Source organism: Nicotiana sylvestris, chromosome 11, assembly GCF_000393655.2.
Source record: "Nicotiana sylvestris chromosome 11, ASM39365v2, whole genome shotgun sequence".
NCBI lineage: Eukaryota > Viridiplantae > Streptophyta > Magnoliopsida > Solanales > Solanaceae > Nicotiana > Nicotiana sylvestris.
Genome location: NC_091067.1, coordinates 133,858,362 through 133,870,683, shown reverse-complemented (window position 1 = coordinate 133,870,683; position 12,322 = coordinate 133,858,362). Strand labels below are relative to the sequence as shown.

The 12,322-nt window shown below is 37.4% G+C and overlaps 1 long non-coding RNA gene across 1 annotated transcript; it reads right to left on the bottom strand.

Annotated features, from left to right (window-relative positions):
• Positions 1 to 1,859: 1,859 nt before the first annotated feature.
• Positions 1,860 to 3,916, bottom strand: LOC104215376 (uncharacterized). Its single transcript, XR_708168.2, has 2 exons — positions 2,925 to 3,916; positions 1,860 to 2,018 (listed from the first exon to the last, which is right to left on the bottom strand). It is a non-coding gene; the product is annotated as an uncharacterized lncRNA (long non-coding RNA).
• Between the last annotated feature and the right edge of the window lie 8,406 nt (positions 3,917 to 12,322).

Here is a 12,322-nt window from a genome sequence, read left to right as displayed (position 1 = left end):
GAGACTTTTGTGTAATCCTATTTGTATGCCTCTAGTTTGGAAACCTCTATTCTTTACTGCCTTAAGGGCTAAGTGCTTAGATTTCAAAGTTGCTCAATTGATCCTTCACATAGTTTGTTACTCGTATTATCAGTAAGGCCAGTTTGGTGTCCCAATGGGTAAGTGAGGCAGTCGTTTGGGCTTGGTATGTTGGGCTTGATTTTGGTACTGGAGGTCAAACATACACTATCCGAACCTGGAGTTTAGGCCTGCTATCCGTGTGAAGTTCTAAGCCTATTTGAAGGCCTGATGTTACTGGGTTATTTTATATTTGTAATTGGACCTATGATTGTTCAATATGGTCTGTAATAACTTGTAAAATCGGATGATGGGGAAATTAGTGAAAGGAGGGTTTGGGTATTCTAATTCTTGCATGAACAGGTAAAAAAAACTTGCCTATAGGATTTAATTGCCTTGTTTGCTATTCGTTTGACGTGCTCCTACATTACACATTTGTCGCGCCCCGTTTTCTCGCGAAAGCGGGCTTAGACATGTGACAACTCTTTTAAATGGGTATTAAAAGAGAAGAGTCGCCACCTAACAATTTTAAGGTGCATTAGGGCACCTATTTGCAGATAATTTTGATTTAACTAGTTGCGTCACCAAAGATCGGGTAAGGACGAGAAGGTGTTAGGCACTCTTCGAGGTCCACAACTGTGGTTCCCGACCGAATTTACACTATGTGGAATTATTGAATTAAACTAGGATGTAGATTACTAAGTTGTGAATTAATCCTAAATGGTCAAGTATATACACCAATTTAAAAAGCAATTACTTAAAACCATGCATGACAAAAATATAAGGATTGTAAATCGTAGAAAGCCTACTTAATTACATAAAAGGGGGACCTAAATTTTTAAGCCTGATGGATCAACTCCCGTGCAAAGTTTGCAAAGACTTTTATAGCCAAAAGTGCAATAGTTATTCGGGCAATTTGTGTATCATGTTTGCTACCCTCTTTACTATCTTTAAGTTGATAACTTAGGAGCACACGAATTAATTCAAAATCACGTCTTAATTCAAAACTACCTGTCCTTTCCTATAGTCCAGGAGGCTTTGGACACTATTTTAAAGGGATGGTTCTAGACGTAAAGAAAATCTCAAGTTTCTGTTTCTATTCTTATTAGCGTCACATAAGAGAGAGCACATTAGGACTTAAACAAATAACACATAAGGCAAGTAAGGGCTCATGTTGGCCTCCGAATTAATTAAGCAATTAGTTAGTTGTAGAAAGTATGGCTCACGAAAATGGAAATTTTTGTTATTTTAACCAAGTATAACGCAATTGTATAAAATTATGGAAGAAAGTAGGCCGATACAATAGGATAGCTAATATAATGACTAGATCTTAAAAATAACGCGATAAAATTTGGAATAAGATAGAAAAGATCAATATAACACAACTGGACAAAGTCCAACAAATATGTGACTCTAGTTATGTACTTTTAGAATAGATTTAGAAGTTCCCATTAGATGGAAATAAAGTCCAAATACTTGGGGGGGAAAAACTTTGCTTATCCTTCTAAAAGGGCGAATCAAGGCCAAAACAATTATTTATAATCTAGTAAAAAAAAGAGACAAAGGGGAGTTAACACATATAGCCTTGAGTATTTATTAAATAGTAAAAGACTTGTCCTGTTTCGAAGATCCATAATGCACTGCTTCAAACTAGAACATCATTTCTTTACCCGGTAAAAAGCAAATCGAATTTTATCTTAATCATTCCTATAAATGCTAATTGGTTAAACCATAAAATTATGTCAGATAATTGAAGAAAAAGTCTCAAAGCAAATAAGGAACAGAGAGAGCACAACAAAAAATAGCAGGCAAATCTCCTTCCGTTATTAGAGCTATTACAGACCATGGATTTAAAATGACTAAGAAATAGAATGAGTTCTTAAAGTTGCTAGGTGAACACAATTGAACTCCATATTCCCATATCCTGGTCCAATACTTGAGATCCTGCGACCTTACACCAGCTGGAAAATGCACAGAATTGCACACAACATGTGTATTAGGTGACCACATGTTCTATTAGTTTAAAAAAATGTGTCAAGTCCCTAGAGATATCCTAGGAACATGATATCTAAGTGTTCATGTTTTCAACAACTTAAACCCAGCAAAGGAAAAAGAAAGCATTGATTCAAATTATATTGACGTTAACAGAAAAGTATTCTTGTTACATGGACAACTTAAGAGCATGATATCTAGTTTTCTTATTTATAAAAAATTATCTTGTTAATCCTATGAGTATGACTTGTATATGTTCAAATCACTCTCATCATTTAAACATGACCAAATAAATATCACAATAATTCCCCAACATATATCTGCGCTCATTACCACGAAAGCATATTATCATGCTTACTATTCTAAAGTGGATTCTAAGAGATCATATGTGCTACATCTCAAGGCAACAGAGATTACAGAAAACATGCAGAGGTTGAAGTTCATGCAGACATAAATTTCATCACGAATTAACCCTTTAACCTACAACACGTTATCTAGATGGTTAAGCATTTAGACATCAAATTAGTGACATTAAAATCGCAGACTTCTTTTATTATTTAAGCAAATAGCGTACACATACTTTGACAAAGCAACTTAAGCATGTGAGGCGATCAGATCGCCTTGAAACTTACGAGATTTAACAGTTTCAAATCCAATTTTATTTACTGTAATCCTAATGTCATGGTGTCTAAGTGGTAGAGAATACATTCAAACTTGTCACAAATAAGTGAAATTCAATTCATTAGATGAGTTCAATCATGGTGGATCTCAAAACATGATATCTGGCACATATCAAATCAAAAGGTCAAGCTGGCCCGCACATATGATATATACACAGAAGGAAAAGATTTAAGAAAAAGGGAGTAGGAACGGACCTGTGCACTTCCGAGCAGAATGCTTGTAGCATTCGAGCAGTCCAAGCATACACGAATTAAAACGACTACGCTACACATAACTACCACATCACAGGAACTAAGGAATAGTGTCGAAAGCGACTGCTTCATACCTAACTGACATAACAAAGAAACTAACCAGTTTGCGAAGTGCCAAATTAATAAGAAATCCAAAGATCCAAATAACGATTCACGAACCGAGCTTCAACAGCAACAAATACCCAAGCTCGACGCGTTAAGATTGTGTCAAGCGAGTATCAAGAACCGAACTTTGCCATAAAGAATTGCAGCTAGTAAAGCAGAGACGTAGGGACTAAATAATAATTATCGTAGTAATAAAAGATAGTGATCAGAAGCCCAGCGTGTAATTGTGAGCTATAAACAGTAGATGTAAGGTATAAAGTATAATCCCTGAGTTGTAGTGATAAGCTGAGCATTTTTTTTTTCTTTTCCCCCAAAATCATCAGTATTTATAATTGAAATCTTTATAGCCGTTGGGGGTTTTCAATTCAGCTATTAAAAATCAGACATGGATAAGGAAAGAAATCAAATGCCTACCGGAGGCTCACGGAAAAATTGGAGTCATAGCAATCAAATGAGATTGGAGTTTCAATTTGAGAAATCTCATATCCTGTCCAAGTTCATCAAATTGATTTGAACCTACGGGCGCCGAAATGGAAAGATTAGCGTACGAATCCTCTAGCGCGATGGCCATCGTGGCCAAAACATGGAGCTGAAATCTTGGCTCCAAATTGAGGTAAATCAAATTAGTTATGAACCATCACTAATGAGGAGGAAGAATTAAGGAAAGAAGTAAGAGAAAAGAAGGAAAGAGGAATAAAATTAAGAACTTGAATTGAAAATTTTAAGAAAGAAGCGAGAAAGGAGAGTTGGCATGTTTGCCGGCGACAAGATTGACAACGTCCTCTAGAAGGAGAAATTGGCAAGAGTTTAATTTGGGGTTAATGTTTGTTGGGTTGCTGGGTCACGTGGGGTGCTGAAACATAGTTTAGAAAATTAGTTTTGGTAGGAACAATGAAGTCTATTGTGTAACAACCAATTTTTCAACACTTCTATTACTTCAACAGTGATAGAAAATTACAACTCAAACTCAAACTATTAAAGGAATTAGAGACACTAAACTGAAATACACAGAATAGAGAAGAAGAGATGAAAAGCTCAGACTAAGAATGGGGATGAGATGATACATACATTCGAGAAGGAAGATGAGGAGAAGCAGACATTTCATTCAACAACACGCCTGCCCCGTATCTCCCCCTGGATCCCAAATATAACGTACTAGTATTCTGTTTGGTTGTTCAATTATTGGCCTTTAGCTCTTGTCCCAAAAGTCCTAACTGGGTCAGCCTCGTTCCTCATTTCTGGCCCATAATCCTTTACCAAGTAAGGTTGGTTCACAACAATACTCTCGTCCTTGAAAAGAACCTTGTCCTCAAAGTTCGAGTCAAGAGAGGTGTTAGTAGCGCGCACCCTGTCAATTGTCTCTACACAAAGGTATCCTGGGGAATATAAGGAGAAGATGTGATCTATGGCAACGTGACATGAGATGGTGGCCACTATAACATTGACAATCTTTGGCACAATACCACCATAAATCATAAGGCAACAAGCTACAATCTTGGCATTTAGAGAGTCTCACTTGACTTGAGCTTCCTGGACAATTCTCTCCAAAGTAAGAGCGTTGGTAACCCCAACAAGTAGGTTGGTTATGGAGTTCTTGAACAGTGCTCTTTGTGCACAAAAGATCACAATACTTTCCATCATCAACAAATACCAATTGAAGGACAAGAAACTATTTTGCATTGCCTTTAAAAAGATCTGTGGTTTATAGCATATCCCAAACATAACATTGTTACAAGTAGTTCTTGATAGAAATAGAGGAACTTGGTGTATATCTAACAAATATCTACTCCAAATAGTAGGTGCATGTATAAATCTCATTTTCCAAAAATTCAAACTCAATAAGGATGAGCCAGTTACATGCTCACTAATTATTGCACAACGTAGTTCTTTTGGAGAAATAAATTGGACAAAATCCATAATCACTCGCTTTTGCCTCTGGTTCATCCATATACAAAATGTAGCATAAATGACAATAATCTCATCCTCATATCCAGTCTTAGAGAATAGCATCTCGGCATTGTCCAGTTGAGCATTGTTGGTATACATTTTAACTAGGGCAGTAGCTACAAGTTCATTAACGCAAATCACCAGCTTGGATGCTATATCAGGGTATAACATACTAAGCTCAAGAGCCTTTCCGCTCTGTAAATGCCTAAACTGATCAATTATGTATTGCTCTTCAATATATGTAGGAACACCATCAAAAGAACACAGGAATGAAAGCGTTATAGACTCACTCAATAGCTTGTATGATGCATGTGAATTTCTAAAATTACAACTACATTCAACACCCCTTGCAACTCCACCTACATGCTCCCATGCATACAAATTTGCAAATAAATAGCTCCTTCTTTTTCTAGCTTCTTCAAAAAGTTTATGTGCCTCCCTGTTCTCTGTAAAACTCGCTAAAGCCCTGAACTTGGAACTAATTCCCAAATCCCATACACAATGATCCCTCGCAGTTATGGGAATGGTGAGAATAAAGAAATTAGCACCACAGTCAAATGGATATCGACTCAAATTATGGCGATCAATGAATCCCATCGTAGATTTCCCATGCTCAACATCGGGAATTATTTCATCTGAAGTCTTGTCACTTGTTGGAATGCTATCCTCATTCTCCATAAAAAATTTATCAAGACATAGATCCTCAATAGTCTCAGGCTCCATGAAAAATTCAGCAAGATACATGTCTTCAAAGGACACAATTTCAATTTTCTGTTTAATAGAGCCACAACCAAGAGAAGTTGCAATAACGTACCTCCGTGATGTATCTCTTGGGGAACGTGTATCCCCAACTTCAATAACAAGAGGCAGGAAATCCTCTTCGTTGTCATCCAAACCCGAACTGCCCGTCTTCTCTTTTGCTTGAGTTAGCAAAACTTAAGTGCCATCATCAATTTTGACTTGTACCACTGCATCTTCATCCTCACCCTCTGCTTTAGTAGCATCAGCTATTGGTATTGTTGTTTTATCATCTACAACATTATCAGTTTCCCTATCCGGATTTTTCCCAAACACCTCGTAGTTAGAGTTCAAATTGTTGTGGCTTGATTGTGGATTCCAATATTGAGGCGAGGGCGATTTGGCCATGGCGCTCCAAGGCGGAATAGCTACAGCTCGTGCTGGACAATAGTCCACTGTGGTAAGCTTCAGGAGAAAGGCTAAACACCTGTCAGGTGCTTCCCGACTCCGAGTTCTGTAATGAATAAACAATTTTTCCACGAAATGGTCTCAGTCCGCTAGCTGTTTGTTTCGATATAACTAACAATACCAATCCAAAACCTCACCATCCAAATATAAAGAAGCCAATGACAATTTATGATCTGAAAAAATGTTATAGCGTGTGAAATATTGTTCTACCTGAAATACCCATGCCGCTGGATCATCACCACTGAATCTGGGTATTTTCACCGACATAGCTTTCATGGACGAACCCAACCCAAAGCGAGACTGAGAAGCGGTCGGTGTCATTTTCCCCACCACATCTTGTAACATACACCGAATCTCAACGATATCCTTGGAAAATGAATTTGTCACTCCCTTCACAGATGCATCAATGAGAGCCTTGAGCTTGAGTTTTTGGTCCTCCATTGAAAACCTCTGGATAAAAGCACCAATGTAACAACCAATTTTTCAACACTTCTATTACTTCAGCAGTGACAGGAAATTACAACTCAACTCAAACTATTAAAGAAATTAGAGATACTAAACTGAAATACACAGAATAGAGAAGAAGGGAGGAGAAGCCCAGACTAAGAATGTGGATGAGATGATACAGACATTAGAGAAGGAAGATGAGGAGAAGCAAACATTTCATTCAACAACATACCTGCCCCGTATCTCCACCTGGATCCCAAATATAACGTAGTAGTATTCTGTTTGGTTGTTCAATTATTGGGACTTTAGCTCTTGTCCCAATAGTTCCAACTGAGTCGGCCTCGTTCCTCATTTCTGGCCCATAATCCCTTACCAAGTAAGGTTGGTTCACAACATATTCATCTGGGCTTGGGATTGGTTTGGGGTTCTAATTATATTGGGATTTGATGGTGGAATGGGTTTTGGGCTTAATTGATTTTGGGGTTATGTGTGAGATTGATAATTGAGCTGCTATTAAATTAAAATGATATAGTAATAAAATAATTAGGAATGATAATTAGTAAATCAAACAATAAGATACAAGAAGTTGAAAAACAAATACTATTTTATATAAATATTTGAACAAGCTAAAGAATAAATTGTAAATGCTTTATATTTTTAAAAGTTGCTATTATGTAGTAAAAGTTATAAAAATATAACAATAAAATAATAATAATAATAATAATAATAATAAATAAAAAGTGTAGTATTTATTATAATACATAAGAAAATGATGTAAATATTATTATGACTTTTAAATAAAATAGTAGCTCATTAGCATAATATGGAGTAAGGATGGACAAAATTGAGTGTCAACAACATTCATAGGAATCATGCCTATAAGAAGTCACACACTTCACTTAATTTATCTAATACTCGTGCACCACTCAAAGCATGATAGTTTAGGCCTCTGCTGCACTTTTTTCCCATCTCCTTCATTGTGTACGTTTAGACAGCATGTCCATAGGATGCAATAAAATGTGCTTCTCTAGGCTATACATCATGCCTATAAGGCTCCAACTAATCAATCAATCGGTTGTCTCTATAAGCTTTTAGTATACTGCTCGTCTAGGTATCATGACTATAGGATCTTAATCAACTAATTAATTATTGTGTTGCTTCGATGAATTGCTACACGTAGATGACATGCCTATAGGGATAAAGTGTTATTAAATTAAGTATAATTATCACTGTTAGAAATCTTGCCTATAGGACTGTCACTCACATAAGAATCTATTTACGAAATTGACGTTGTTAATCCTGGGCTTTCAAGTTGTTTCACTACCTCATTGCTAGGTATTTAGATATCATGCCTATAGGGTCTGTAATGTGTATAAGCTACAAATTCATTAATCTAAAGCTGCAGTACCACCTGTACAAACACTGGAAATCAGAATCATATAGAAATCATGCCTATAGGATTTAACTACTAAAACACGTTTCAACTATCTATTGCCTAAATTTGCCCCCGTGCATTTGTTGCTTATGTGTGGAGGTGAACTTGAGCCATTTGTTGCTTTTATGTGAAATCCTATATGTTTTGAATGTGCGCCTAGTTTTATCAATTTGAGCACCCTAAGTGAATTCTAGAACCACCTAAATAGTAGGTTCAAAGCCTCATGGATCATAGGCATGGGACGGGTAGTGCACGCATAGGATGCGACCTAGAATTGAATTAGAACACCTTTAAGTAACAACTTTAACATAGTAATCGGGTAGCAGGAGATGATAGTCTGTGCTCGCTGAATAATATGAGTAACTCTTATCATAAGGGAGTTGCGAAGTATTATTTATGTTGCACGGGGTGATCCTTTAGGCTAAAAAACTTAGGACCCCCTTTCCATTTAGATGCTTGTTGTTCGCATTTAGTCGTCAAATATAGTCCAACACAATTGTATCCTTGTAACCTCTGGGACTTGTACTGATTATTTATATATTTTAAATTCTTATGTTGTTTTCTTTACACTTGTTTATGTTACAATAGAACCTTCAACTTCCACATCTTTCTTCACTTATTTGATCACCTAGCTTAATTATAGTAATCTGCATAACGTGAACTTCAGCTGGGACCTATCGTTGTGGACCTCGAAGAGTGCTTAACACCTTCTCTTAGAGGTAATTTGATCCCTTACCTGATCTTTGGTGGCATAGACTAGTTAAATCAGAGTCATTTACAAATAGGTGCCCTAACACACCTTAAAAGTCGTTAGGTGGCGACTCTTCTATTTTAATACCTATTTAAAAGAGTTGTCACATGTCAAAACCCATTTTTATAAGAAAAAGAGGCGCGACAACATGACGACTCTACTAGGGATTTACACTTAGGATTTTACCACGACGAAGTTAACTTGTGTGGATTACTTGATGACATATGCATCCCTTCCCTCATTTCCCTTTATTCGTTTAAATTGCTATGACATGAACATCCTTTCCCTTATTTTCTATCTAAATTTTGCTATGACATGAACATCCCCTCCCTATTTTCCTTTATTGCTATGACATGTACGTCCTCTCCCTGTTTCCTTCATCTTGTCTAAGACTGCTATATCATGACTATCCCATCCTTATTTCCCTATTTGCTTCATTGCGTTCTCGCACATTTTCAAGAGTTAAACTAACTTCTCTCTTTTGTCTTCCTTTCTCTTATTTTTCTCCTCATGTTCATCTTTACCATATATTTACTCTTTTTATGCGCTTTTATCATGCAAATACTTGGCAACGTGTTACTATTTCTGCATAAAGCATGCTCTACATCATACTCCACTTGTGCTTATTATCAATATAGTGGCACTTGATGAGTGTCCACACTTTCCTGAAATCACCCTTTTAAAATCGGAAAGGCTTATTTGTAGTCGACTAGTCGATCAACGGTACAGTCGACGATCCCGTGCCTTTCCCTCTCAAGTTGTCCACTTGAGAGTACCAGTCTAGACCTTTCTAGAAACCATACTCCAATTTGAAATGTACATGCGTCATGCTAAATGTAGTATAGATTGAGACGTTATTGACGTATCAACCCGCTTAGATGAACCTTGTCCAAAATCCAATAGGTTTTCCATAATCCCAAAGGACACCATCATATTATGTGCATTTTTTTGGAGAAAAATTTGGTAACATATTGATCATTATTGCGTAAATAGCTTAATTTGGAGGGAGAAAGGGATAACCTTTATTTGTTTGCAGAAAATGAAGCACGAAATCCCCAGGTTTGGTATGGTCCAGAATATCCCGCCTTTGCTAATTGATTGTGGAAAGACCTTGCATCTTGTGACAGAAACCATGTGAGGAGAGTACTTAGTAACCTTCTATCTCTGATGAACATTCAACCAAATAGGGAACTGATTGAGGCTGCTACCATGTTCTGGGACAAGAAGAGAGATGTTTTCTCATGTGGTAATGTAGAATTGACTCCTCTCCTGGAAGAAATAGGGGGTTTCGCCAAGTTACCATGGGATAGTCCAGGACTATTTGTGCCAGAGAATCGTACTCCACGATTTTCTGAAGATGTTTGGTTTTAAGAAAAATGATGATCTAGTCTGTCTGAAGAAATCATACATCCCCTTTGAATTTTTCTATAAGCATTATGGGCATAGCAACTCATATTGCCTTCATCATGAGGAGCTAGCTATTACCTCTTTGGGATGGGTGCACTACCGGGTTTAAGTTTTCATAGTCTATTTCTTGGGTTTATTGATCTTTCCAATGCAAGGGGGAAGAACTCATACTCGTTTAGCCATGGTCTCTAGGACCTTAATTGAGGGTATCGATGGACAAACATACACCATCATCTTTATGATCTTAGCTGAGATGTACCGTGCTCTAGATCGGTGCAAGCATGGGTCTGGACACTTTGAGGGTTGTAATCTCTTGCAAGTTTGGTTGCTGGAACACTTTCAGAGGGGTGACTATCGTCAGGAGCTTCTGTGAAGGCCGCTAAATGAATACATCGTCAGTCATCATCCAAAGTATATGAAATTCATCACTGATAGGTTTGCAAAGCCTGGAAATACTATAGGTTGGGTGTGTTTCTTCAGTAATCTGATAGACGAGCAAGTTCATTGGATGTCTGAATGGTTTCATAGTAGTGAGTTGATTATCAGATCCAAAGAAACTAGTCACTTAGTAATGATCGGGCTACGAGGAATCTACCCTTACCTCGGGTTTCTAACATGATTCAATATATGGCGGATTTCAAAGGGGATGTCATCCCATTTAAGTTCAAAGAGCAACATATGTGGAACTAAAAGATCATCATAGAAGGAGAGACTATTGAACCAGACAGGTATCACACCGATCACATGTACTACTATCGCTCATAGTTACAGGACGACATAGTCGGGCATGTCAAACCATGAGTCAATTTGAAAGATAGGATCATAGATGAGGTGGTTGAGGCACATGTGAAGTATAAAAGGCTACACAAAAGATTGTTCGAGTCCGAAGCTAAGCATTTGGAACAACATAAAGTGAACATGGAGGCGATAAGGGATGGGAAAGAGATTGCCAATAAGTAAACAAAGAAGTTAGAATATCTAAAACAAGGATTGATAGAGCTAGAGGGAAAGATGAGAAAGAGGCTTTGGGATTGTCAAGGCATGGATGATCATGAAGGAGGGAATTTGGAAAAGGCTTACTTGCTACTAGACATGCACAATCTGGGGAATATGATTGATGAGGTTAAAAGAGCCAAGCATGGAGAAGGTCCTTCGGGGACCAAGTAGACAAGGAGATAATGTTCTTTATTGTTTTCTAGATTAGATTAAATTTCGATGTAATAAGTCTTAATGTCATTAATGACTTTATAATTATTGTCGATTTAGTGAAAGATTGATTTGGATTATTTTCACATTAATGGAATGAGGCAAACGTTGCCATGAATTTCCTCCAAGTCTATGTGTCTGTTAGGCCTACTCAGGCACAATGAGGTCTCCAAATTAGGATGTGAATTATTGCATAACCTTATGTGATACATGTCTAAATATTGCAAAAAATCTTTTACTTTGTCTTACTAACTTGATTACCTTTTGTTTTTATTTCTTTTAATTATTCCCACTCCCAAAGGTTAGTTCGTGCATTCTGGCATTATCAGCATATGACACCAGATCTAGAGGTCCTCCACCTAGTGACCCGAAAAGTAAAGGCAAAGGAAAAGGAAAGATGGATGATCTAAGTGGTATTCGAAAAGACAATGCTACCGTGGCAGAAAATGTTCAAACCTCAGACGGAAGAAGTATGCCATGACATAATAAGTTGATCTTATGTTTGGAGCAGAAAATCCTGGAGTTGCAGGGTGAGCTTGAGCAAGTCTGAAATATAGCAAACCTCTCTCTTACCCTAAATGTTCCTGACATCAACCAACAAAACACAACCACTCAGAACCAAACACCACCACCACGAAACACACAAAATCAGAATCCACCACTCATAGCTTTGAATCCTCATGCAACGCACCAGTATCACAATCCTACACCTCCCTAAAATCTTAACCCACCACCAGTGCAAACCCCTCAATAACACCACCATCACCCAACCCAATATCCACAAACCACCACTTATCACACTCCTTAAAATGCATCACAACGTACCCCTGATCCCCC